The sequence below is a fragment of the Capsicum annuum genome, chromosome 1 (genome assembly GCF_002878395.1).
Source record: "Capsicum annuum cultivar UCD-10X-F1 chromosome 1, UCD10Xv1.1, whole genome shotgun sequence".
NCBI classification, from domain to species: domain Eukaryota; kingdom Viridiplantae; phylum Streptophyta; class Magnoliopsida; order Solanales; family Solanaceae; genus Capsicum; species Capsicum annuum.
Window position 1 is genome coordinate 240,251,950 of NC_061111.1, and position 27,663 is coordinate 240,279,612.

Consider the following 27,663-nt stretch of genomic DNA (forward strand, 5'->3'; position numbering starts at 1 on the left):
ATTAATCCCAAATTTTATCTCAAGATTATATTTCTTATCCAGTGTACCAAACAACTCCTTACTCTCTAAAATGCTTCTCCACCGTTCAAATTAGTGATTGATACCCACATTGATTTCGTCAATTAACACAAGATCAAGAAAATATCCTAGCTTAAAAATAAAAATCCAAACTAGCAATAAAAATACACAAGATGTGGTATTGAAACCTCAAGGCAGTACATGAATTATTAGGCTACTCTCCACCAACCAGAGGCTCTATTCTTGAAACATTTGAAAAATATTGATTTATCATCTTAACCTATTCGGGACTTTTCTAGGTCTTCAAAATATCCCTACCATTTCATAAACACAATAAGGGGAAAAATTGTCTCCCACAAAATAGTCTTCAAAATAACACTATTCATCAAGCCCCAATCTTATTCCATTAGGATGTTCATTTCCTCTCAATAAATCTCTTATTAGAAACGAATTCAAAGTTTAAAGTTTATGCGTTCTTACAATAAAATTCAGTTAATATTGTCCTTCCTTCATTTGTGGAAATACAATGGGTATGTTGTTGTTGTTACTGTTGTAGTCTTTTTCAAAATAATTGTCATGTTTCATTTCTTGAGAGTCAATATAATTTGGCTAATTTTCAAAGCTAACTTAAATTGAATTAATTTGATATTTTAAAATTGAATTTGGATATTCAAAAACTTTACCAAATGTACTATAAGTTCCCAATTTTTTTCATGTCAATATGATGACATCTAAAAATATTGATCAAAATTCATATCATTTGACTTCCGAAAAGAAAATTTTGACAAATATTTTGGAATAAGAGTAATAATAACTAGGTTTACACTTAAAATATAGATATTTAATAGATTTTTTAATATATGTACACATACATGATAGGAACAAAAACTACAAAAGAAAACAGTTTTCAATAATTTGTACACTGTGAAACTTTTGTTTTAACACAACCAATTATCAATTTTGGGGCCTCGCCATTCAGGAGCGGAGCTAGCATATAATGAGGTGATCATTCGAATTCCATTAGTGAAAATTACACAATTTATATATAGTTAGAATTATTTTTTTATATATATAGTACATGTTGAAACCTTCGATTAGTTCGTATGTGCTCTTTTGAACCCCAATTGCAATGCTGGAGATGTAGTTACTGGGCTGGGTGAAGAGGGATTGATGTTTTGCAGGGAAAAAATTGTCTTCCACAGAATAGTGTTCAAAATGACACTATTCATCAAGCTCCAATGTCATTCCATTGGGATGTTTATTTCCTCTCAATAAATCTCTTATTAGAAATGAATTCAAAGCTTAAAGTTTATGAGATCTTATAATAAAATTCAGTTAATATTTCACTCTCTTTATTTGTGGAAATACGATGGGTATGTTGTTGTTGTTACTGTTGTAGTATTGTAATCCCTCATTTTCAAAATAGTTGTCATATTTCATTTCTTGAGAGTCAATTTGGCTAATGTTCAAAGCTAACTTAAATTGGATTAGATTGATATTTTAAAATTGAATTTAGATATTCAAAAACTATACAAAAACTACTATAAGTTTCCATTTTTTTTCATGTCAATATGATAACATCTAAAAATATTCATCAAAATTCGTATAGTTTGACTGCCGAAAAGAAAATTGTGAAAAATATTTTGAAAGAAGAGTAACAATAACTAGGTTTACACTTAAAATATAGATATTTAATGTACTTTTTAATATATGTACACATACATGATAGGAACAAAAACTACCTCTAGATCCTCTCTAATCCTCTTCTTCAATCTATTTGAGAGGAAAATAAAAACAGTTTTCAATAATTGCTACATTGGGAAACTTTTGTTTTTAACACAACCAATTATAAATAAGGGGCCTTGCCGATCAGGAGCGGAGCTAGTGTTAGAGTACGCGTCCTAGTAATTGCCTGTCTGTGGAATAAGTAAACGTGGTTCACAGAAGTAAACTGAACACAATGTTTTTACGTGAAAAACATTCGGCTCAAGAAAGGTGAAAAAACCACGACCTGTACCTCTAAAGAATTTTAACCCAACTTCATTAAAATACGTGAGCCTCAACAATCAACAAAATTACAAGACTTCTTGTAACCTAGGAATTAAAACTTCTAACTCCTATCACTACAAAAACACTAATCCTTCCAAGATAAGTGTTCCCAAATCTTCGAGTTCCCAAACTTGAAGACAACAACTCCTAACTCAGTTTATAGATTACTGAGACTAGAATCAATGACTCATTACAATATAAGAACCTAACTGCTACACAGTTTATGACCTTCTAAGTAAGAGACTAGGTTCTTCTTCAAGTATGTGAACTGATATGCTGATAGTTGATTAACTTTTCAGTCCGTGCATGAGTACCGACTTTGAGTCAAGTTTGTTGTATTTAAGCCAACCTGTAATAGAGACCCTTTTTATGTTCAATTCTTTCTCCGGTAGAACTCTATCAGTTAACTCTTTTCCCTTTTGCTGTCGCCTCACCTCTCCTAGATTTTATAGAACTCTTTTACTTTAAATCCTTTTCTTACTGAACTCCTTGTTCCACTTAACTTCTTTAAGACTTCTTTTCTGATCTGACTCAGCTTCTGATATAATCAATGTTATCTATGCTTGTCTTGAACGCAGAATCACATCATCCAAAATTCTGTGCTAGCTAGACTATTTCACCTTGAATGGACCAGCTTATTCAACACGTTTCATTCACATGTCTATTATCAAAACTCCTCATGCCTTAACAAATTCCCCCTTTTTGATGATGACAAACATAGTAGCTTCAACATTAAAGAATCCTGACATACTCAAGAAGGAATTAAATAACAGAATCACAGTAGAATAAGACAGGTTAGTCCCATTGAGTTATGAGCATTGTATAATCTGTTCTTCCCCCTTTTGACATCATCGAAAAGTTGAGCCATCAAGTGAAAATTGTTTAATAATTCATGGCCACTGGGGCTATCACTAAAACAAGCAAGACTCAGAGCAAGAGATAACTATACATTGAATTAACCAGAAGTTGATCAAGTGAAGCAAAAGAGGTCCATTCATGCACAAAAAATAGATACAATTATCGTTACCCAGTAAAACAAAAAGAGAAATAAGTTAAACAAAAGAAAAACATAGTGAATAGGCCTAAGGGACGAAGAAGGATTTTAATTGGAGGAGGTGTAGGGGATAAGAGAGGTCAACTTCCTAATGATATCAGCATTTTCAGCTTGTTCCTTATCCAAGATTGCTGTGAGATATGCAATTTTAGATTTAAGAACCCTCTTTTCATCTTCATGAACAGCCTGGGCAGCCACTAATTCAGCCTGTGCACCCTCCAGCTCACCCTGCTTTGCCTCTAAGGCATTTCGTAACTTCTGCATAGGGTTGTCAGCATGTCTCATGGCAGCAGGCAACCTAGCATGGTTTAATTGTCCAATTACATCCTTAGTCGTTTGTAAGGACCATAACTTGACAGGGACATGAAAATAATCGAAAATAAAGGCAAGCCAGAACAGGTAGGGCAGCGCATGACTATTTGTATCTTTGACAAGTACCCTTTGCATATGCTTAATGATGAGTAGAGGAAGGTCTATTGGAATCTCAGAATCCAATAGTTCCATCAAGGTAAGATCAAGAAAACTTGCAACTGTGTACCTTTCCTATCTAGGCAAGATTATTTTATGAACCACATCAAAATAAGACTGATAGAGAGGGGACATCTCATTTTTTATGACCCTACGATGAGAGGAAAGAAGAGGATTCCTAGAGAATTTGCTAAAGATATCAAGAGCTGATGGAAGATTATTAAGAGGTAGCCAAGATCCATTCACATAATGACTCCATCCTCTAGTAGGAACATTGAGAATTCTGCCCAAATCAGCAGGATAAAGATTAATGGTTTTCCCATAAACAGTGGTTGAGATCATTTCCCCAATTGTAACACCATTGGTATAAAACTCATACACCTCATTTATACCAAACCTTCTCTGATAATCACCTTGAAGAAACAAGGATGACCATCCCTGAGCTGTCAGTTTTGAAATTAATGTTCCATATCAGGACCCCAAAACCAGTAACAACTCTTCCTCTAGCCATCTTTCATTTTTAAAAGTGCAGAACATGGTCTGATTGAGAAGCTTTATCAGCAGCAGTATCAACAGGAATATCATCATCAAAATCAATAAAAGTAGGAGGAACAGAAGGAGTATCAGGAAGATAGTCTGAATCTGAGTCAGATGGGTCAAAAGAACCAGGTTTGGGAACTTATTTCTTGGGATGTGAAGTAGATTTTAGAGAAACTTTAGAGGAGGTTGATCCTTGACCAGTAGATACTTTGATAGTAGAAGCTTTGACAATGAATTTTGAGGATGAAGAGGGTGTGGAAGAGAAAGGAAAGGTCTGTTTATGAGGAAAGGAGGGCTTTGAGGGTTTGGCTAGGATATTCTTGCATTTTCTTTTAGAGCGAAGGAGAATATCAGTATAGGGCTCACGTGGGGAAGGAGAAGCAATAGACACTATCCATTTCTTTTTACTTGACCTAAGTGTCTCTTCCAAAGAAGTATCTTTTCGTTGTTTCCTTCCCCTATGTGGAGTTCGAGGTGAATGGATGACGGGAGAAAGTTGTACCTGAGGATCGACATCAACATCAATGGTAATAGAAAATGGTTTTTGTTTTAGAGTCGATCGTGACCATCTAGGAATAAGATCAGTAATAGGAATATCATCATGATCAAGGATCTGAAGAGGAACCACAGGTAGTGGTAAGGGTTTTAAAAAAAGTGAGGGTTTGAAAAGAGAGTGAGAGAAGGGTTGTGGTAGAGTTTTAAACAATAGAAAATCAGATAACTGGAGAGGGATTTGAGGTTGGATAAGTGAAGGTAAAGTAATGTTTGGGTGAAGAATAATTTGGGTTAAAGAATTTGTTTTAGATTTTTTGGAGGAAGGAGAGGATGAAGAAGAGCCATAGCTTGTTGGATTTTTAGAGGTAAAAAAAGAAGTGAAAATGGAAGAGAAAACAAAATACGTATTTAAGAAGAATGAGAAGGAAGTTGAAATGTGAGGGGACTATGATATGAATAAACGTGCTGATGTAGAAGTTCTGTACTGATGGGAAAGGCCAGTCAGCCTTTCGAAGAAGAGGACTGTTGGGTTTTGGCGGTTTTAATCATTGACAGAGTGAACCATGTAGATAACCTGTTTCTCTTAATGCTATTATGGAAAACAATAATCATACCTTGTGTTCTGATTAGTCCATGACCAGTCTTGCTTTAATGATCCAGTCTATCTGCAAAAACAACACATAATTATACCACTTTGCTTTAAAATCTTAAAATTAGGATACACAACTAAATGTGTAAGACTGAATTAATCAACACTCTCTAAGGCATAGCATGTTCTAGTTAATCACTGAGGGAGATTTATACAATTTTAATCATCCCCAATGCTAACCTATTTTTTTCAAAGTGTTCTCTACTCAAGGCCTTAGTAAATATGTCAGCAATTTGTTCCTCAGTTGAATAAAATATAACTGATATATTTCCTTTTTCAACATTATCTCTAAGGAAGTGATGGCGAATATCAATATGCTTAGTTCTCTTGTGTTGGACAGGGTTTTTGGCTATGTGTATAGCACTTGTGTTATCACAAAAAATGGGAACACAACCTACGTCTACCCCAAATCCAAGAGTTGTTGTTTGATCCACAACAACTGAGCACAGCATGACCCAACAGCAACGTATTCAGCCTCAACAGTAGACAAAGCTACTGAATTTTGCTTCTTTGTGGACCAGGTAATCAAACATGATCCCAAGAAGTGTGCCATACCTGTAGTGCTTTTCTTGTCCACCAGATATCCTGCATAATCAGCATCAGAGTATCCTACCAAATTAAAGTTACTACCTTTGGGATACCACAAGCTAAGATCACTGGTTCCTTTCAAGTATCTGAAGATTCTTTTTACAGACTTTAAATATGATTCTTTTGGCTTAGCTTAAAACCTGGCACATAGCCCTACACTGAACACAATGTCAGGCCTGCTTGCTGTGAGGTAAAATAATGACCCTATCATACCTCGATACATATTTTGCTCTACATCAGAACCTGTTTCATCCAAGTCTAGCTTTGTGGCAGTAGCAATAGGAGTACTTATCTCTTTTGCCTCTTCCAAGGAGAATTTCTTAAAAAGCTCTTTGACATACTTCTGTTGGTGAATCATTGTTCCTAAAGCTAACTGCTTTTTTACAAGCGCAAAAAGTAATTTAGCTCTCCCATCATGCTCATCTCAAATTCACAACTCATGAGTTTGGTAAACTCATGAGTCATAAGAATATTTGTTGAACTAAAAATAATATCATCCATATACACCTACACGACTAACAAATCTTCCCATTAGTTTTCAAGAAAAGGATATTATCAATTTTACCTCTGTATGTCCATGTTCCAATAGAAATTTTGACAGTCTTTCATACCAAGCTCTTGGAGCTTGTTTCAACCCATACAAAGCTTTGTCCAGCTTGTAGACATAATCTGGAAACTCCTTGCTTTCAAATCCTGGGGGTTGCTTAACATACACTTCTTCCTTGAGAATGTCATTTAGGAATGCACTCTTCACATCCATCTGATACAAAATAAACTCCATGTAAGAAGCAAAGACAACAAGTAGTCTTATAGCTTCAATTCTGGCTACAGGAGCAAAAGTCTCATCAAAGTCGATTCTTTCTTGTTGATTGTACCCTTGAACCACCAGTCTTTCCTTGTTTCTTGTGACTGTTCCATACTCATCAACTTTATTTCTATACACCCACTTAGTCCCAATTACTGATCTATCTTTTGGAAGAGGAACTAAGTGTCATACTTTGCTTCTCTCAAACTGGTTTAATTCATCCTACATAGCTATGATCTAATCAACAACAAGCAATGCCTCAGTTACTTTCTTTGGCTCTATCTCTGATAGGAATTCCTTGAATGCACATATACTTCTCAGTCCAGATCTTGTGGTGATACCAGAATTGAGATCAGTAAGTACATTTTCAATGGGGTGTGGGCCTTGATATTTGTATCCTTTTGCGATCAAGTCAAGTGAGCTGCTAGGATCACTGCTAATATTCTAATGTGAGTCAGTTGATAGCTTAGTTCCCCATATTACTGTGCCTTCATCTTCAGTTCCCCCTGTGAAAATGCCTCCAGGCTTGACTGTTTCATTCGGTGGAACATACTGTGAAACTTGTTCCTCAGTATCGCTTCCTTCCTGCAGGTTAGTCTTATCACAGGATTCATCAAAAATCACATGCATGCTTTCTTCAACACAGTTAAATCTATTATTTAAAACCCTATAGGCCTTACTAGAAGTGAATAACCTAAGAATATTCCCTCATCACTTTTGGCATCAAATTTTCCAAGATTATCCTTACCATTATTGTGTATGAAACACTTGCAGCCAAAGGTTCTAAAGTGAGAAATGTTAAGCTTTTTACCTTTTAGAACTCATAGGGAGTCTTTTCTAACATTGGTCTGATCATGCACCTGTTTATAATATATGTTGTAGTACTCATTGCCTCAGCCCATAGGTTTTTGGCAACATTTGTTGCAAGCATCATTGTTCTAGCCATATCTTTCAAGGTTCTATTTTTCCTTTCCACCACTTCATTTTGTTGTGGTGTTCTAGGAGATAAGAAGTTATGGTCTATTTCTTTTGATGAATAGAAATCTAAGAATTTCTCATTCTCAAATTCTGTCCCATGGTCAGCCCTTATGGAAACTAATGAAGTGCCCAATTTCTTTTCCATTTTCTTGATGAAAATTTCAAAGACATCAAAGGCATCTTCTTTAGAGGCTAGAAATAAGGTCCAGGTAAACCTGAAATAATCATCAATAATTACAAAAATATACCTTTTTCCACCTCTGCTTTGTTGTCTCATTGGTCCACACAAGTCCATATGGACCAGTTCAAGACACTTGGTAGTACTAACATAGTTCTTTGACTTAAATGAAGATCTTACCTGCTTCCTCCTTCCACATGCACTACATAACTTATTTTCCTTAAACTTGGTTTTAGGTAATCCCAATACCATGTCTTTGGATGAAAGTGTGTTCAGTCATTTTAGACTTGCATGTCCAAGTCTTCTGCGCCAAAGGAGGGGATCAGTTTCTATAGCACTTAGACAAGTACACTCGGGTCCTGGTATTGCCATTAAGTCTGCTTTGTATACGTTTCTATATCTCCTTACAGTAAGCACAATTTCTTTGGTGTCCATCCTTTTGACTTTAACCCCTGCAGCAGTAAAAATTACTTTATTACCTTTGTCACACAATTGTGAGATGCTTAGCAGGTTATGCTTTAATCCTTGTGTTTTGCGAAAAATTTGACTTTTTGAGATTCGTCACTTAATTTTGAAAAGGAATTAAGAAACTTTTAGAGAGCTACTTCAAACGATTCAAAACAGAAAAATCATTTTAAGTTTTGAAGATTTCGAGTAAGTGGTTCCTATTAACATTTTAGGAAGGTGTTAGACACCTAAAATGTCCGCTAACTTGCAGTTATCCGGACTGTTTGAAAACATCTTTTGATTAACCTTAAAAAAAGTTAATTTTTGAAAAGAAAGAGATTTTAGGAATATTTTGTGTTTATGCAAAACCAGTTTTTAGCGACTTAACTGAGGATTTGACTAGGTTCGCAAAACACATAAGCCAAACAAGCGTAAGAAAAAAGGGAAGGGGTGGAAGTAAGGGATTTGGGCCATTGGGCCCAAGTCAATGAGACCTGTCCTAGAGACCTGTCCTAGTCTAATTGGGCTTTCGACCCATTACACCTATCCTAATCTAATTTTCGAGCCTTTGGCTCAAATCTTGCTCCACCTGTATTAAATACAACTTTGGCTTCGAGGCCTAAATAAATAAAACAATAATAAAACAACAACAATAAATAAACAACCACAAATAAATAAACATAAATGAGTCTCGGGTTCCACATCAAGAATGGAACTTTAACCCATTTCCCTTCTTCTTCTGTCTTCTTGTATCCACATGCGATATAGTTTTAGATTTTTCTTTGAGCTTAGTCTTTCAAAATCAACTCGGAGTTATGGGCCTCGATGGCCCACAATATACATGCATAGGAAAAGGAGTCCATGTGGGACTCGGCCGTATTCACATGCAAAATAAAAGCGAAGTAATTAACACATGTGCCAATGTTAACACCTAATGCATAAACAATGACATGACTTAAGAATATTTTTTATGAAAAATGAAAATAATATTTACGTGTAAGAGATCATACCGGCTTACTAATTCCTTTTCACTCTTTTTTTTTCGAGAAGGCATCATTTAAGTTCACCTGACTAAAACATATATTTCAAATACATTTATCAAAGAAATTAGTGGAAAACATGGCTTAATATCAATAAAGAAAAAACTTTAAGACTTTTAGACCTAAAACAAAAATTAGGCTATGGTAAAGAAATATTAATGAACGACCATCCTAAGCGACAAAAAAAGGAACTTAGAGACTTTACTTCTTGCAAATGTATAATACGAGAGACTATTATAGAAAAATGACATTTGAACATAAGTCCAACATTACTAATCAAGAGAAACATACAAACAGTGACAGACAAATATAAGCAAGATCAAAGTTGACATCTAAAAGAGAAAGGAAAATTTGACATTATTGACAACTCCAAAACAAACCAGAAAAAGGAACAAGTAGCAAATCAAATAAAGAGAAGGAAGTTATGTTTGCAAGCATACTGGGGCAGTGTATAGTAATCCAAAAATGAAAGAAAAATAAGAAGGAAGAACCGGACCTTTTCTATGGCAACATATAATTCGGAGGATTTAAAATGCCTAAGTAATCTTAATTATGATGAAGGGATAGACCATATTTTTCACAATTACCATACAAAGATACACACGCTTTGCAATCTTCAAGGTGGATATACTGCAAACTCAGGATCATTCCCTCTTTGACCAACTCAAAATAAACTTTCGATGGTCGAAGAAAAGAACATTGAAGGTTTGTAGGATCACCAATATTACCATGGACATTCACCCACTATTCCATGGACTTTACGGGTCAAAAGAATTAGAAGGTAGACTATTATCTAGTTAATACAACAGATTTTAGGCCATCAGTAACATTGAACTAGAAATAAAATTATCCAAACGAAACCAAAAACTTACTCTAAGACGACATACTGAGACTAAAACATGGATATTCAGTCAAAGAGATAGCAAATCAACCTACAGTATTCGGGTATAAAAGTGTTATGTTGGCGATTAACAAAATCTAGCATTACAGTGATTTCAGAGACGAATATGACATCCTTTCATCATTATAACTTAACACATGGGAAAGAACAAGCAATGACATACTCGAAAAAAATGAAATAGTCAGAACAGCTACCGAGAAAGGACTTTAAATCAAACACAACAAATTTTAGCAAGATTCGGCCCCAAAAAAAAAATGTGATAGAAGGCTTTTAGGCCCAAATCATGAGTTACAGATGACTAGACAAGCGAGTGTCATATACAGGTAAAGGAAAACAGCACAAAAACATGGTTCAAGCTACATAACAGACCATAAAAAGAAATTTCACAACAACTTCGCGGGTAAAGCAGATGGCATTCAAGAAGAAAACCCAAGGCAGTGTAATGAGTTGACATGAAAATCTTAAAACCAAAAGAATCAATAATGATACTAAAATCAGCATAACAAATCTCTTGTAAGCAAAATCAAGATAAAGTCACGAACTTTTTGAGTAAACAGTCAAGATCACAAGATTTCTAAAGCCTTCCCGGCTCACAGCCGACAATTCCTAAGCATTCTCTATAGCTAATAGAGCTGCTAACAAATCAATGAAAAGAAAAGAACATTGAAACTAAAGCTAACTGATTAATGACAAGAAGAAAACGTCTAAACTAAATGGATGATGTATTTACCTCTTTCGAGGTAGCAAAATAGAACTTCGAACTTTCGGAATCAACCACCACTGAAACACGTCGACTTCCTCATCTCCTCAGCTCCTTGAATCCGAAAAACCCAAAATTTTCGAACCTCTGAGCCTAAAAAAAATCCCCAAAAATTTCTATTGAATTTTTTCCTCCGTTTGAGACTGTTTCTCTAGTTTTTGTTTTACCTTCTAAGAGAATTTTTCCAACCCCAGAATTTTTCAACTCCCGAATTTCCAAACCCTCCAGAATTTTTCCGCTTTTCAAATCAGAATTTCTCTCAGAAAGTTTCTCCCAAATTTTCCCCAAATTCCAACTCAAGGATTACCAACCCCTAAAGTTTCAAACCCTAAAATTTTCTTAGAAAATATTTCAACCAAAATTGACCCCCCTATAACAATGACCCCAAGGGTCATTATATAGAAGACGAAATTGAGGGTAAATCGGGGATCTTTGAAAAAGATTCAAAATTCGAGTTTAAGAGGATGTTCCCCCAACAAACTCTACAGAATTTCATATTTTTGAGAACCATCAAGATGGGTGGACCAATAGAATTTTAGCCAAACCAATTCCCTCAAAAAAACCAATGGGAATCCACCAAATATGTACGAAATCGTACGAATCATCCCGAGATTTACGGGAATGGGACATTGCGGAAGCCAGCTTATGCTTTTTCTAGAAGATTCAAGGGTTTCCTTGCACGAATTTGCATGATAGGGGCACGTGATTTACGGGTTGAGTTCAGGTCGGTCGCGGGTCTGTTTTGGGTTGAGAAAAATTGGAATCGAGTCAATTTAGAATTGTTTCGGGTCGAGAGGTGCTGCCGTCTGCTGATGTTGTGATTTGGGAGCTGATTTTATTTGATGTTGTAATTTGGGAGTTAATGTTGTTGTTTTAGTGAAAGAGAGGAAATAAATGGTCATGGGTCGGGTATTGGTATGATTGGGCAGAGCAAGGAGTATGTAGGGCTGGTAACATTGAGAAGGAAGCAATAGGCTGATAATTGTTTTGTTATTTGGAAAATGGGGAGTGGTTCGGTATTGGGTTAACATTGGGTTTTGGGGATTTGGCCAATTCTATTTAAATTTTGGCCAATTGAAACCAATTGGCCTATTGCATCGCAATAGTGGCCAGTTTGATTTCAATTACGGCCAAACCTAATAGATTGGCTAAACTAAATCAAAATTCGAAGCGAATTTATACCTCATTTAACTCTGAGCTTTCTTGATTTAATAAAATTAAACACATATTTATCCAAATAAATTATATTTTAAGAATACAAATATATTTAAATCAAGACTTTAATCATTTAAAATAATTTCAAGTCAAACCTTGATTAAAATTTGATATTTTATAAAAATAAATATTTAAGCAATAAAATTATATAATTTCGTATAACTAAATACGATAATATATAATCGCTAATAAAAATCACAAAAATACCTGGATAAATACTTTTTGAAAAGTTTCTTTATTCGATAAAATAAATGTTTTAATTTTACTGAAAATTGAAAAAACTCGGAATAAATTAGTCGTGGAGGGAAAAAATTAGGTGTCAACAACTGCCCCCTCCCTTTAGGTAGGGTGGATGCAAGTAACCCTGGATAAAGGGAGGTTAACGTTCCTAATTTTGTTCGACCATAAATTCGTATTTAAAAGAGGTTGGTTTTCTGCATGAGTTTCATAGAGTTATGGCCGAACCTCAGTATCAGGTTTCCTACGTATCTCAGGTCTCATGAGAATTCAAGCCACTTGTAGTTCATAAAGCTTGATTTTGAGCATAATTTTTAAGAAAATTCACCAGCTATCACGGTTTTAGAGTTTTTGGTTAAACCAAGAAGCTGGGGAAGATAGGGATTTAGGGGAAGGTTGGAATGTAGTCGAGTTTTTCATCCTACATATCCCTAAGACTTCAGGGAATCAGACAGCTTGTATTTCGACTCGATCGGTAGAAAAGATAGTCTTCTATTTCAGATAATCTTTTTCTCAGGATGAGTGACAAGTTAATCGAGTTTTGGAAAAGAGGCTTGTAACCTTTTAACCATGAATATAGGATCCTTTACATCCATAGAGAAGAACTTACCAGGACATAATTTCCAAAACTCTAAGTATGTTGTCACCCGAATTTCAAAGAAAGAAAAGGTTACCCTCGGCATGAGTTTAGAAATATCCCGAAGGTGAGGCGGAAACCAGAATATCCCAAAAATACCCACATGCCTTCTAATAAGGGTGCGGTTAGATAGTGGTGGTAATCATCCTTTAGCTCGCGTCTAGAGAGTTTGGCGTCCCTCTCTAGACTATGTCCCGTTTTGCTGCTAAGAAAGAGTTCCACATTGTGCTGCGTCCTTTTTGAAGTCGTCCGCACTGTGGGTTTGATTTGAGATTTTCATCATCTCAGATGCTCTTGGCAATATCTCAAACAAAATTGTTAGTGCTAAACATAATTCACGAAAAAGGCATATAGTTTTTTACCATATCTCCACGTGAGTTATTGTCTAAAAAGTGAAGTCATCTTTCCATGTACCTGTTTGGAATGAAATAACTTGCAACGACAAACACTACAACCCTCTTGGTTGTTGTATAATTATGACATTTGTCAGTTGAATATGTCTTCAAAGTGGGGTGGCTCTTTTGGACAGCGGCGACACTTTATGCAGAATGGTCCCTACAACTGTGTAATCTTGTGCTGGTGTGGCAACCCTTTTGGTTACCTATATCATTTATTGTATGTGGAATGATAAACTTTTTGGTTATAGCCGGTGATTGATTTACAAATTTTCTTTAAATTATCAATCTTTAGATAATCTTGCGCATTATTTGATGTTGGATACGAGGCGACTTACAGATATCCTTTGAATTGCTATCTTTTAGGTAAACCTACATATTATCCGACCTTGAATAAGAGATGGCTTACAGACATCCCTCTAATCGGTAGTTTAGGTATTCCTGCACATCATCCGACCTTGGATATAGTATGACTTATAGATATCACTCAAATTGCTAGTCTTTGGGTAATCCTGCACATAATCGATCTTGGATATGACATGGATTATAGAGAACCCTTGGACGTATCAATTTGATAATCTTGCATATTCTCCGATTAAGATTTAGTTGCGACTTATGGATAACCTTCAGACTATCGATTTTTGGGCGATCTTGCATACTATCCGGTTAGTATATCATTGTGGCTTACAGATGACCTACAGGCTATCAACTCATAGGTGATCTTGAACACTATCCCATTTCAAATAATATGACTTATAGATAATTCTCAAATTATCAATTTCTAGGAAATCTCATATATCATCCGTCTTTAGACACCGACTTGAAGGCATCCCTTCAAATCGTGTGCTTTTGGTGTATTCAAATGTTGATTCATAAAAAGAAGAGATATTCTCGACGCCAACATTTTTGTCTAGCACGTCAACAGATATTGAATGATATGGTATCCTCGACGCTAGTGTTTCTGTTTAGCGCGTCAACAGATATATTGAATGCTGATGATATCCTTGACGCTAGGATTTTGTCTAGCGCATCAACAGATATTGAATGATGATGATATCCTCGATGCCAGTATTGTGTCTTGCGTGCCAACAGATATATGAATATTGATGATATCCTCAACGCCAGCATTGTGGCTCACGTGTCAACAGATATATAAATAGCATTCTTGGGCGATGGTATGAGATGGCCCTCTTGGCAATGATATATAATGGCCCTTGCGGCAATGATATGTGATGGCCCTTGCAGTAATGATATGCAATGGCCCTTGCGGCAATATGCAATGGCCCTTTCGGCAATGATATATAATGGCCCTTGCGGTAATGATATGCAATAGACCTTACGGCAATGATATTTAATCACCCTTGCGGCAATGATATTCAATGGCCCTTGTGGTAATGATATGTAATAGCCCTTGCGACAATGATATGCAATGGCCCTTTCGACAATGATATGCAATGGCCCTTTCGGCAATGATATGTAATGGCCCTCTTAGAAAATTATAAAATAATTTTACCTGACTTCATTTGTCAGCGTCTTTCTTTTTACATATACCTGTACTCAAGGTAGATGATTAGTAGACATAAAGTCGCTTTTACTAGCGACTATTTTTAGGAAATTTCTAAATACAATGTTTGTGAAGAAGACAAGGCGCTTTTGTTTGTCGCCCATGATCTCAAGAAAATGTGATGGACATATCAAAAGTTCCTCAATAAATGGGTATTAAACCTATTTTTAGGGCTACCCTAAAATACCGTTCTTGGGCATTAATGCTCTGTTGTGGCTCCCAATTTGCTTGGGGATTTTTGAAAGAGACCCTCACTTTTGTGTATTGATCCCTGCATCTACAGAAAAATGATTAGTTTGAATGAAATTACTCTGTGTTGACCTTCTTCGATCCTTGATTCGCTGCTTGCCATCTCTTGGGCATTCCGCCATATCAGGACTTCCATCCTGACACTCCATCCCAAGTGATGTCTAGGCAAGTACTAAATAAGTGAGTTGTAAGATTTTTTGAAAATAGTCTTAATTTTTAGAAAATAATTTCGAAAGCTTCTGTAAAACTTTAGAAGATCTCTGCCAGTCATGTCGTGTACTAGCTCAACAAACGTCTTGCTCGTGGTTTTGACTAGATCCGACTGATGATTTCCAAAGCTCATGATCATCGTTGGAGGTTTTCTTCAAGTAGTTCTATCATAGCAAGAGATTAAGCCTGCCTAGACTTTGTCGCAGCTGACTACTTTAAAAGGTTGGCCTTAACCTCTGGTACTGGGGAATTTGAAATATGTTCCAGCATCTGGTGGAAATTTTTAGGTCTTTCCTCAAAATTTCTGCCCCAGTTTAGAGTTGTTTGAGATGATACCAACTCGAGTGGATCTGAAGCCTTTCCTGATCTTCATTCTCTTTGTCGGACGTTGATCTCCTCTTGTGAATTTTTGAGATTCCTTCTCAAAAATTCTGCCCTAGTTTCTATTTCCTGGGGTTATATGACCGAGCCGTTGGGGAGCTTACGTATCCTGTTGAAGCAGGAATTAGGTCAAACGTAGTTCAGAACTACGCTAGGGATATACAAATGAAATTAATGGGTTGACCGAAGCCAACATAGGCCGCCTACGTATCCCTTTTATTGGGAATTCAGGTCATCACGTAGTTCATATATAAAGGGAAAGGATAAATTATCCTAAGGGGTTGACCGAAGCCGACATAGGCCGCCTACGTATCCCTTTCTTGGGAATTTAGGTCAAACGTAGCTCGTACATAAAGGGAAAGGATATATTTTCCTAATGGGTTGACCGAAGACGACATAGGCCTCTTACGTATCCTTTTCTTGGGAATTTAGGTCAAACATAGTTCGTATATGGAGGGAAAGGATTCTAGGCAATTACATATCATAAAATTGATACTATTATAAAGGCGATTACAAATAAGCGAAGAAACAAAAACTATAACATCTTTCAAGCATGATATATCCTTACCGCATCAAACTTGATTGGTTTGGTCCACTCTTGACCATCCATAGCAAGTAGGATTAGGGCTCATCCAGGCTGGGCTTCTTTTGATTTTCACATTCCTCTGTATCTACTACTAACTGCTCCTCATCACCTTTTCTGTTCATCATTATTTCCTTTGCCTTGTTCGTTTTACCCTTGGCATGACATGACATTGGCAGGTTTTTAAATTATTGCTACCAAAATAAACCATGCTAGATAATCATATTTAAAAAAGTAACTTCTTAAATAAAGTGAGGCCTTTTGGAAAATAAATAAAAACTATGGCTTATGACCCACACAAATGTGGGCCCATGCCTTTTTGAAAGTTGTAAAACACGAAACAAAAATTTGAGACATAAAAGGGTGGATCACGGGGCCTCCTCCATATCATCACCGATTTTAAAAAACTATTAGTAATTTCCTTTTCATCTACCACGATGGGTGACAGGTTATGAGTGGAGTGGAGGTCTAGTTTTGCAAGGTCTCCCATGATGCAATCTTCTTCACCCCACCAGACTTTGGAAAATCATCTGGCAGAGCATTGCAACCTTAGAACAAATCTTTTATCCCACTCCCGAGACCATCATCATTTGACACCTCATGTACGGGAAATGACTGGTACAAGATCGGTAAGGGCCTGAACAGACTTTCCTTTGAATTATCTTTGATCTCATTTTTTTGTCTTGGCTGGTACTCTATTCCACGCTTAAATGCTTTTTATGGGACCATAACAGGCTCAAAAACTCCTTCCAAATCCTTACTTGAGGAGGTTGAAACTTTTTCTATCTTCTCCACCTCTTCAATTCTTTTGAGTCCTTCTGAATTTACCTTAGCGATGGCCTTGCTAGATGCCCATTCACCCTCTATTTCAATCATGTTAACTGTAGGTCCCCCATGGTTAGGCAACGGATTACTGTTAACATTTGGTGTCAGCAACTGAAGTGTGATGACCTTCTGATGGATCAAATCTTGGATCTTATATTTCAAGTTAATACAATCCTTGGTATTGTGCCCTACTGCTCCTAAATGATAGGCACAATTTTGATTGGGATGATAAAATCGAGAGTTGGGATCAATAGGCTTTGGCTGGATCGGTTTCAAATAACCAGCTTTCATCAATCTTTCGAAGAGCTGGGTACGACTTTCAGCTAGCAGCGTAAAGCTTCGGGGAGGTTTCTTTTTGAATTTTGGACGTGGAGGGATATAATGATTTTGATTTATGGGAGGAGGTACTTGATGATAATTTGGAGACGTTTGGAGTTTATTTGGTTATTTGGAAAGTAGCTTGAGTATAAGGCTGATAATTTGGCTGTGGAACTTGGCACTGGAGTAAAATATTTGGAATTGGAGCTTGACATTGGGGTTGAGCGTAGAATACAGGCTGAAAACTTGATGATGATGATGAGGAAAGAATATTCCTAGGCTTGAATTTCCTCTTTAACTTATCAACAGAATTAGTAGAGACTGTAGTCGTATCCTCTCTTTTCTTCTTTGGGAATGCAGAAAATTCAAATGATGTTGGGGTTTTGGCAATTTTTCCTATTCGAATGCCTTCCTCTAACGATTCCCCAATCTTTACTAAATCTGTGAAAGTTGCTCGAACCACGGATACCATCCTGGTATAAAATTCTCCTTCCTGTGCGCGAGAGAAAACTGATACCATTTCTTTCTCAGACATGGGAGGTTGTACTTTAGCAGCTTCTTTTCTTCAATGAAAGACGTAGTCTCGAAAACACTCATTATTCTTCTGTTTGATCCGATCTAGTGAGTATCGATCAGGGACTATCTCAATGTTAAATGCGAACCTGTCAAGGACACCCTTGACCAATGCTTTCCAACCAGTCCATCTTTTTAATTCCTGAGACCTGAACCATTCTAAGGCTTCGCCACTTAAACTCCGGCTGAACAAACACATCAATAATACTTCATTTTTTCCTAACCCCACCATTTGATCACAATACCTTATCAGATGGGCCATTGGATTTTCGGTGCCATCGAACACTTCAAATTTAGGGACCTTATACCCTTCTGGTAGATCTATTTCAGGGTGAACACATAAATCATCATACCCTAAACCGTCGTGGTCCCTCACTCCATGAGATTCTTTGATCCTCATTATCTCTTCATTCATAGCTAGCAACTTTATTTCATGCTCGGTCCTTCACTCTTTCTCCTTCTCCTCGTAATGATCTATCTCGGGATTAGGAAGGGGATTATAGATATCAGGGGATATGATGGCATAAAGAGGATTTGTAAGAAGGCTTGATTTTGCGGATGAAACAAAGCGGGTTGGTAGGTGGGGCGGACATTATGAAAATTAGAAAGGTTTTGTGGAATTTGAGAGTGGTTTGGTGGAATCGGAGAAGAATTCTAAGGATTTGGAAACGAATTTGGTGGATTTGGGAATAGATTTGATGGATTTTGTGGGTTTGGGAGTGAATCTTATGGATTTGGGAATGAATTTTCTTGATTTGAAATGTGTTCTGGGGATTTGGGAATGGATTTTCTTGATTTGAAAATATGTTCTGGGGATTTGGGAATGGATTCGAAGATGGATTTTGTGGGGTTGGAGATGGATTTTGTGGATGGTAGGCATCTAGGCTATTTTTGCGATTGGTGTTTTGGACAAATGGAGGAGTGGAGACAGATGATATGTTATTTGGTTGATTCCTGAGAATAGGTGTATCGAGGAGAGGAATTTGGAGTGGAGTCCCGTGTCCTCCTGGAGCGGGGGCATTGACGGTGATGGCCAGGTTAGTCAAATCTCGAGTGAGATTTATTTCCTCCTGAAGCATTTCTAATTTTCTTGCGAGTTCCGCAATCATCTCACTCTGTTCCACTATTACATTATCCCGGATGGTCAATGTGTTTTCTTCATCATTTCCAGTCATTATTGAATGATGGTCAGAGGATGGGATTTTATGTGCTTTTAACCAGGTGAAGTAGGGATGTTCTGCCAACTTATATCAACACGGAGTAATTTCTATTATCTATAAAGTAAAACAACTCAAAGGTAGATGTGTTAGTTTCCGTATGTGATAAGTAATGTAAAATAATTGACAAAAAATAACCACATAGAGTTATTTGAGTCATAATCAAATTCATCCATAGGAGCATAGCGGATAAACTTGCCTTTGATCCAAACAAACACACATAAGCACATAAGACTATTATATTACACAAAAATATTATAATAATGCATATCCTAACTGGGGTGACCCTTTTTGAGCCAAGGGTTCAGGCTTAACGATTTTGAAGAAAATACATGCTTCCCTAAAGTCAATCCATTATCCCCCAACTTATATAGACACGAAAAGGGCATAAATGCTTAGAAACGATAACAAAAGAGGGATACAATCTTTAGGGAAAAAGGGAAATAGCATGAAAGAAGATAAGCTCCCACGCAGGGGATAGAAAATACTAATTCCTGAGTGCTTCTTCTATCAGCCTTCGCCTTCTTAGCTTCGTCCATTTCTTATATTGGTGACGTCTATAAACTGTGCCTTAGATGCAACCTCCAAAATCTATCAATTTCTTGCTTAACTTGCTTCAATTCTTCTTACAAAAGTAAGCAAATCAAGCTTTTTCCCGACCCCCAAAGGATAATGGATTGAATTAGACAGGCATACATTTTCTTCAACATATAAATATGGTTCGTCTATAATTGACTCGGGGTCAATAGACGCAGGGAAGGTTTTCTAATGGGCCAAATACCCCGCTCGGGTATTAAGTCGTCCTAGGCTCATACCTAAAATAAGGTTTTGGTTTCGTTCTATCCTAGGTGTCTAGAGTGGGTTTGAACACCGATTCTCAAGCGGACAACTTGAGTTTGAAAATACGAACAGCCATCAGACGACTCATGTGCTAATAAGCCGTTCGTATTTCCAACACATTATTGGAATTGAACAATAGGACCAGGACTTCCATGAAACCCAAAACAGTTTAAATAATGTAGGAATATGCCATGAGAAGCGATAGTTAAACTATACAGAATCAAAACATATAAACACATAAACAGTTAATCAAAAGACAAAATCAAATATTTGGTTAGAACCTAGTTTAAAAATCCCCAGTGGAGTCGTCATTTCTATTTTGCGAAAATTTTGACTTTTTTATAGTCGCCACTTAATTTTGAAAAGGAATTAAGAAACCTTTAGAGAGTTACTTCAAACGATTCAAAACAGAAAAATCGTTTTAAGTTTCGAAGATTCCGAGTAAGTGGTTCCTATTAACGTTTTAGGAAGGTGTTAGGCACCTAAAACGTCCGCTAACTTGCAGTTATCTGGACTATTTGAAAACATCTTTTGATTAACCTTAAAAAAAAAGTTAATTTTTGAAAAGAAAGCGATTTTAGGAATATTTTGTGTTTATGCAAAATCAGTTTTTAGCGACTTGACTGAGGATTTGACTAGGTTCACAAAACACATAAGGCAAACAAGCGTAAGAAAAAGGGGAAGGGGAGGAAGTAAGGGATTTGGGCCATTGGGCTCAAGTCAATGAGACCTGTCCTAGAGACCTGTCCTAGTCTAATTGGGCTTTTGACCCATTTCACCGGTCCTAATCTAATTTTTGAGCCGTTGGCTCGAATCTTGCTCCACCTGTATTAAATACAACTTTGGCTTCGAGGCCTAAATAAATAAGACAATAATAAAACAACAACAATAAATAAACGACCACAAATAAGTAAACAGAAATGAGGCTCGGGTTTCGTCGCCGCTTCAAGAATAGAACTTTAACCCATTTCCCTTCTTTTTCTGTCTTCTTGTATCCACATGTGATACAGTTTTAGATTTTCCTTTGAGCTTAGTCTTTCAAAATCGACTCGGAGTTATTGGGCCTCGATGGCCCATAATAGACATGCATAAGAAAAGGAGTTCATGTGGGACTCGGCCGTATTCACATGCAAAAGAAAAACGAAGTAATTAGCATATGTGCCAATGTTAATACCTAATGCATGAACAATGACATGACTTAAGAATACTTTTTATGAAAAATGAAAATAATATTTACGTGAAAGAGATCATATCGGCTTACTAATTCCTTTTCACTCTCTTTTTTTCGAGAAGGCATCATTTAAGTTCACCTGACTAAAACATATATTTCAAATACATTTATCAAAGAAATCAGTGGAAAACATGGCTTAATATCAGTAAAGAAAAAACTTGTAAGACTTTTAGACCTAAAACCAAAATTAGGCTAAGGTAAAGAAATATTGATGAACGACCATCCTAAGCGACACAAAAATGAACTTAGAAACTTTACTTCTTGCAAATGTATAAGACGAGAGACTATTGTTGAACTTAAATGACATTTGAACATAAGTTCAACATTACTAATCAAGAGAAACATACAAACAGTGACAGACAAATATAAGCAAGATCAAAGTTGACATCTAAAAGAGAAAGGAAAATTTGACATTATTGACAACTCCAGAACAAACCAGAAAAGGGAACAAGTAGCAAATCAAATAAAGAGAAGGAAGTTATGTTTGTAAGCATACTGGGGCAGTGTATAGTAATCCAAAACAGAAAGAACCGGACCTTTTCTATGGCAACATATAAACCGGCAGATTTAAAATGCCTAAGTAATCTTAATTATGATGAAGGGATAGACCATATTTTTCACAATTAGCATACAAAGACGCACACGCTTTGCAATCTTCAAGGTGGATATACTACAAACTCAGGATCATTCCCTCTTTGACAAACTCGAAATAAACTTTCGATGATCGAAGAAAAGATCCTTAAAGGTTTGTAGGATCACCAATATTACCATGGACATTCACCCACTATTCCATGGACTTTATGGGTCAAAAGAATTAGAGGGCAGACCATTATCTAGTTAATACAACAGATTTTAGTCCATCAGTAACATTGAACTAGAAACAAAATTATCCAAACGAAACCAAAAACATGCTCTAAGACGACATACTGAGACTAAAACATGGATATTCAGTCAAAGAGATAGCAAATCAGCCTACAGTATTCGAGTATAAAAGTGTTATGTTGGCGATTAACAAAATCTAGCATTACAGTGATTTCAGAGACGAATATGACATCCTTTCATCATTATAACTTAACAAATGGGAAAGAAAAAGCAATGACACACTCGAAAAGAATAAAACAGTCGGAACAGCTACCGAGAAAGTACTTTAAATCAAACACAACAAGTTTTAGCAAGATTCGGCCCCAGAAAAAATGCAATAGAAGGCTTTTAGGCCCAAATCATAAGTTACAGATGACTAGACAAGCAAGTGTCATATACAGGTAAAAGAAAACAGCATAAAAACATGGTTCAAACTGCATAACAGACCATAAAAAGAAATTTCACAACAACTACACGGGTAAAGCAGATGGCATCCAAGAAGAAAACCCAAGGCAGTATAATGAGTTGATATGAAAATCTTGAAACCAAAAGAATCAATAATGATACTAAAATCAGCATAACAAATCTCTTGTAAGCAAAATCAAGATAACGTCACAAACTTTTTGAGTAAATAGTCAAGATTACAAGATTTCTGAAGCCTTCCCAGCTCACAGCCGATAATTCCCAAGCATTCTCTATAGCTACTGGAGCTACTAACAAATCAATGACAAGAAGAGAACATCGAAACTAAAACCAACAGATTAATGACAAGAAGAAAACGTCTAAACTAAAAGGATGATGTATTTACCTCTTTCGAGGCAGCAAAATGGAACTTCAAACTTTCGGAATCAACCACCACCGAAAAACGTAGACTTCCTCGTCTCCTCAGCTCTTTGAATCTGAAAACCCCCCAAATTTCCCAACCTCCGAGCCTAAAAAAATATCCCCAAAAATTTCTATCGAATTTTTTCCTCCTTCTGAGACTGTTTCTCTAGTTTTTGTTTTACCTTCTAAGAGAAATTTTTCCAACCCCAGAATTTTCCAACTCTAATTTTCAACTTCCGAATTTCCAAATCCTCCAGAATTTTTCCGCTTTTCAAATCAGAATTTCTCTCAGAAAGTTTCTCCCGAATTTTCCTCAAATTCCAACTCAAGGATTACCAACGCCTAAAGTTTCGAACCAATAATTTTCTTAGAAATATTTGAACCAAAATCGACCCCCCTATAACAATGACCCCAAGGGTCATTATATAGAAGACCAAATTGGGGGTAAACCGGGGATTTTTGAAGGAGATTCAAAATTTGAGTTCAAGAGGATTTTCCCCCAACAAACTCTACAGAATTTTGGATTTTTTAGAACCATCGAGACGGGTGGATCAATAGAATTTTAGCCAAACCAATTCCCTCAAAAAGCCAATCGGAATCCACCAAATATGTACGAAATCGTACAAATCAACCCGAGATTTGTGGTAATGGGGCATTGCGGAAGCTAGCTCATGATTTTTCTAGAAGATTCAAGGGTTTCATTGCACGAATTGGCATGGTAGGGGCACGTGATTGACGGGTTGAGTTCAGGTCGGTCGCGGGTCAACAAATTCGGGTTGATAAAAATGGGAATCGGGTCGATTTAGAATTATTTCAGGTCGAGAGGTGTTGTCGTCTGCTGATGTTGTGATTTGGGAGCTGATGTTGTTTGATGTTGTGATTTGGGAGTTGATGTTTTTGTTTTGGTGAAAGAGAGGAAATAAATGGTCATGGGCCGGGTATTGGTATGATTGGGCCGAGCAAGGAGTATGTTGGGCTGGTAACATTGAGAAGGAAGCAATAGGCTGATAATTGTTTTGTTATTTGGAAAATAGGGAGTGGTCCGGTATTGGGTTAACATTGGGTGTTGAGGATTTGGACAACTCCATTTAAATGATTTCAATTGGCCAATTGCATCGTAATAGTGGCCAGTTTGATTTCAATTACGGCCAAACCTAATAGATTGGCTAAACTAAATCAAAATTCGAAGCGAATTGATACCTCATTTAACTCTGAGCTTTCTTGATTTAATAAAATCAAACACATATTTATCCAAATAAATTATATTTTAAGAATACAATTATATTTAAATCAAGACTTTAATCATTTAAAATAATTTCAAGACAAAGCTTGATTAAAATTCAATATTTTATAAAAATAAATATTTAAGCAACAAAATTATATAATTTCGTATAACTGAATACGATAATGTATAATTGCTACTTAAAATCACGAAATTACCCGGATAAATACTTTTTGAAATGTTTCTTTATTCGATAAAATAAATGTTTTAATTTTATTAAAAATCGAAAAAGCTCGGAATTAAATTAGTCGTGGAGGAAAAAAAATAGGTGTCAACACCTTGCTCAAGATACACATCCTCCACAGCTTTTGAATTAGATGTGCCAATTTTCCCAACTCCAGTAATGATTCCCTTTTTTCCATTTCCAAAATAAACTCCTCGTCCATCTATTTAGGAGAGTGAAAGGAACTTTTTCTTGTCGCCATTCATATGTCTTGAGCATGCACTATCTAAGTACCAGTGCTTTTTGTTTCCCTTCACCATCTCCTGCAAAAGAAATCAAAGGTTAGATTTAGGAACCCAGAAAAGCTTGGGCCCTGTTTTGTTGGTAAAAGGATGAATTAAATTCCTTCTAGTACATGTAGGAAACACATAACCGGACCTGTTTCTCTGACCAATTTTAGTGCTTGTATTTTTGGTTTGAGAAAAGTTTATTGCCAGATTCTAACTTCTAACTCTGCTTTTGGCAGCCACAGGACATTCAGTAGTAGGATGTCCAAGATTACCACAGATATAACATAGATCTTGTAGATTATCAGCCTTTTTAAAAAAACCTAAACCTACTTTTTCATTATGATTTCTTCCACTCAACTGATGAACAATTCTTGAAGAATTTGTCCATCTGTTAGCTCTTTCCAGATCCATCTTTAACTTAACAACTTTTTTACTTAGCTTGTTTATCTTTTCAATCAAATCATGACATTCCAGTTTGTACTTAGTTAACTTAAGTTCGGCCTTTTCTTGTTCTTTTCTCGTGGCCCTTTTTCCATTTTTAGTGAGAATCAATTTAAGAACTTCAGACTTGAGATCATTATTTGAAGACGCAAGCAATGTGACTTGGTTCTTGAGAGTGCAATTTTCTTTTTCAACAGAATGTTTGCAAACTTTCAGGTCAATGAAATCAAATTTTAGGCTTGCAAGGCTATTGAACAGTTCATCCCTATCAGAAGTTAATTCTTGGAGATTGTCAATTGAATCACTCATCAAGGAAATAAGTCTAGTTTTAGAAAACAGATGCAGTTTTTCTTTAAGTTCAAGTAAACTTACCTTAGAAGCATCATCTTCTTCCTCAATGTCTGAATCTCCAAAAGTCATAAATGTTGTCTCTTCAACTTCATCATCATCAGAGTTAGATCTTCATGCAGCTATCATGGCATGTTCTTCTTTTTCCTTTCTCTTGGCCCTTTCTTTTTGTTCCTTTTCAACCCTTTCCTTTCTCCACTCTATTTCCCAAAGAGGACATTCTCTTATCTGATGATCAATCTTTCCAAACTTGTAGCATCCGTTTGAATTATCATTTGAACGTTTCTTGGTACCTGTTCCCTTCTTCTTCCTGAAGAACTTGCTGAAATTTTTGGTTATGAAGGCAACTTGTTCCTTATCAAGTTCAAATTCATCATCACTATCAGAAGCTTTTAAAGCTAAGATCTTCTCAGGGGATGCTTGTTCTTTGATTCCATCAATTTCCATTTCATAAGTCCTTAAGTTCCCTACAAGTTCATCCAGGGTCAAGCCTTCAAGCTCTTTATTTGCCTCCCTAATTGCAGTCACCTTAACATTCTATTTTAATTTAGGTAACACCCTCAGTCCTTTTCAACTTGTTCTTTCTCAGAGATGATTTTCCCTAACGAAGTCAACTCATTTGTTAGGGTGGTAAGCCTTGTCATCATCTCATGAAGTGTTTCATTTTTCTTTATTTTGAATGCCTCATATTCAATAAACAAGAGAGCAATCCTGAATTTTCTTACTTGGGAAGTACCTTCATGAGCATTTACCAGTGCATCCCAAATTTGATTAGCAGTAGTACAGGTGGATACCCTGTTATACTCAGCCTGTCCTAGACCACAAACCAAGATGTTTTTGGCCTTTGCTTCAAAGACAACAGGTCATCAGGAGTAAATTCACTCTTTACTTTCTTGACTTGTTCTTCGTCAACAGTTTTCATTGGAATAGTGGGACCATTAGTAATCCTGTCCCATAATTCATAGTCTTCACCTTGGATGAAAATCTCCATCCTTGCTTTCCACCAGATAAAGTGAAAACCATTAAAGAGTGGAGGTCTAATGGTTGACTGACCTTTACTGTAACCAGTAGGAGGTGCGGAATTCATCATGTTGATCCTTTTCTTAGGTGCTAGCCTTATTTAAGACAACCTCGCTCTGATACCACTTGTTAGAGTACGCGTCCTAGTAATTGCCTATCTGTGGAACAAGTAAGTAAACGTGGTTCACAAAAGTAAATTGAACACAGTGTTTTTACGTGGAAAACACCCGGCTCAAGAAAGGTGAAAAAAACACGACCTGTATCTCTACAGTATTTTAACCCAACTTCACTAAAATACTTGAGCCTCAACAATCAACAAAATTACAAGACTTCTTATAACCTAGGAATTAAAACTTCTAACTCCTATCACTACAAAAACACTAATCTTCCCAAGATAAGTGTTCTCAAATTTTCGAGTTCCCAAACTTGAAGACAACAACTCCTAACTCAGTTTATAGATTACTGAGACTAGAATCAATGACTCATTACAATACAAGAACCTAACTGCTACACAGTTTATGACCTGCTAAGTAAGAGACTAGGTTCTTCTTCAAGTATGTGAACTGATATGCTGATTGTTGATTAACTTTTCAGTGCGTGCATGAGTGTCGACTTTGAGTCAAGTTTGTTGTATTTAAGCCAACCTGTGATAGAGTCCTTTTTGATGTTCAATTCTTTCTCCAGTAGAACTCTATCAGTTAACTCTTTTCCCTTTTGTTGCCGCCTCACCTCTCCTAGATTTTATAGAACTCTTTTACTTCAAATCCTTTTCTCTCTGAACTCCTTGATCCACTTAACTTCTTCAAGACTGCTTGTCTGATCTGACTCAGTTTTTGATGTAATCAATGTTATCTATGCTTGTCTTGAACGCAGAATCACATTATCCAAACTCCTGTGCTAGCTAGACTATTTCACCTTGAATGGACCAGCTTCTTCAACATGTTTCATTCACATGTCTATCATCAAAACTCCTCATGCTTTAACAGCT

At 36.3% G+C, this 27,663-nt stretch overlaps 1 pseudogene; it reads right to left on the reverse strand.

Moving 5' to 3' along the window:
- Nucleotides 1–1,923: 1,923 nt before the first annotated feature.
- LOC124898909 lies at nt 1,924–26,745 on the reverse strand (annotated as a pseudogene).
- Between the last annotated feature and the right edge of the window lie 918 nt (nt 26,746–27,663).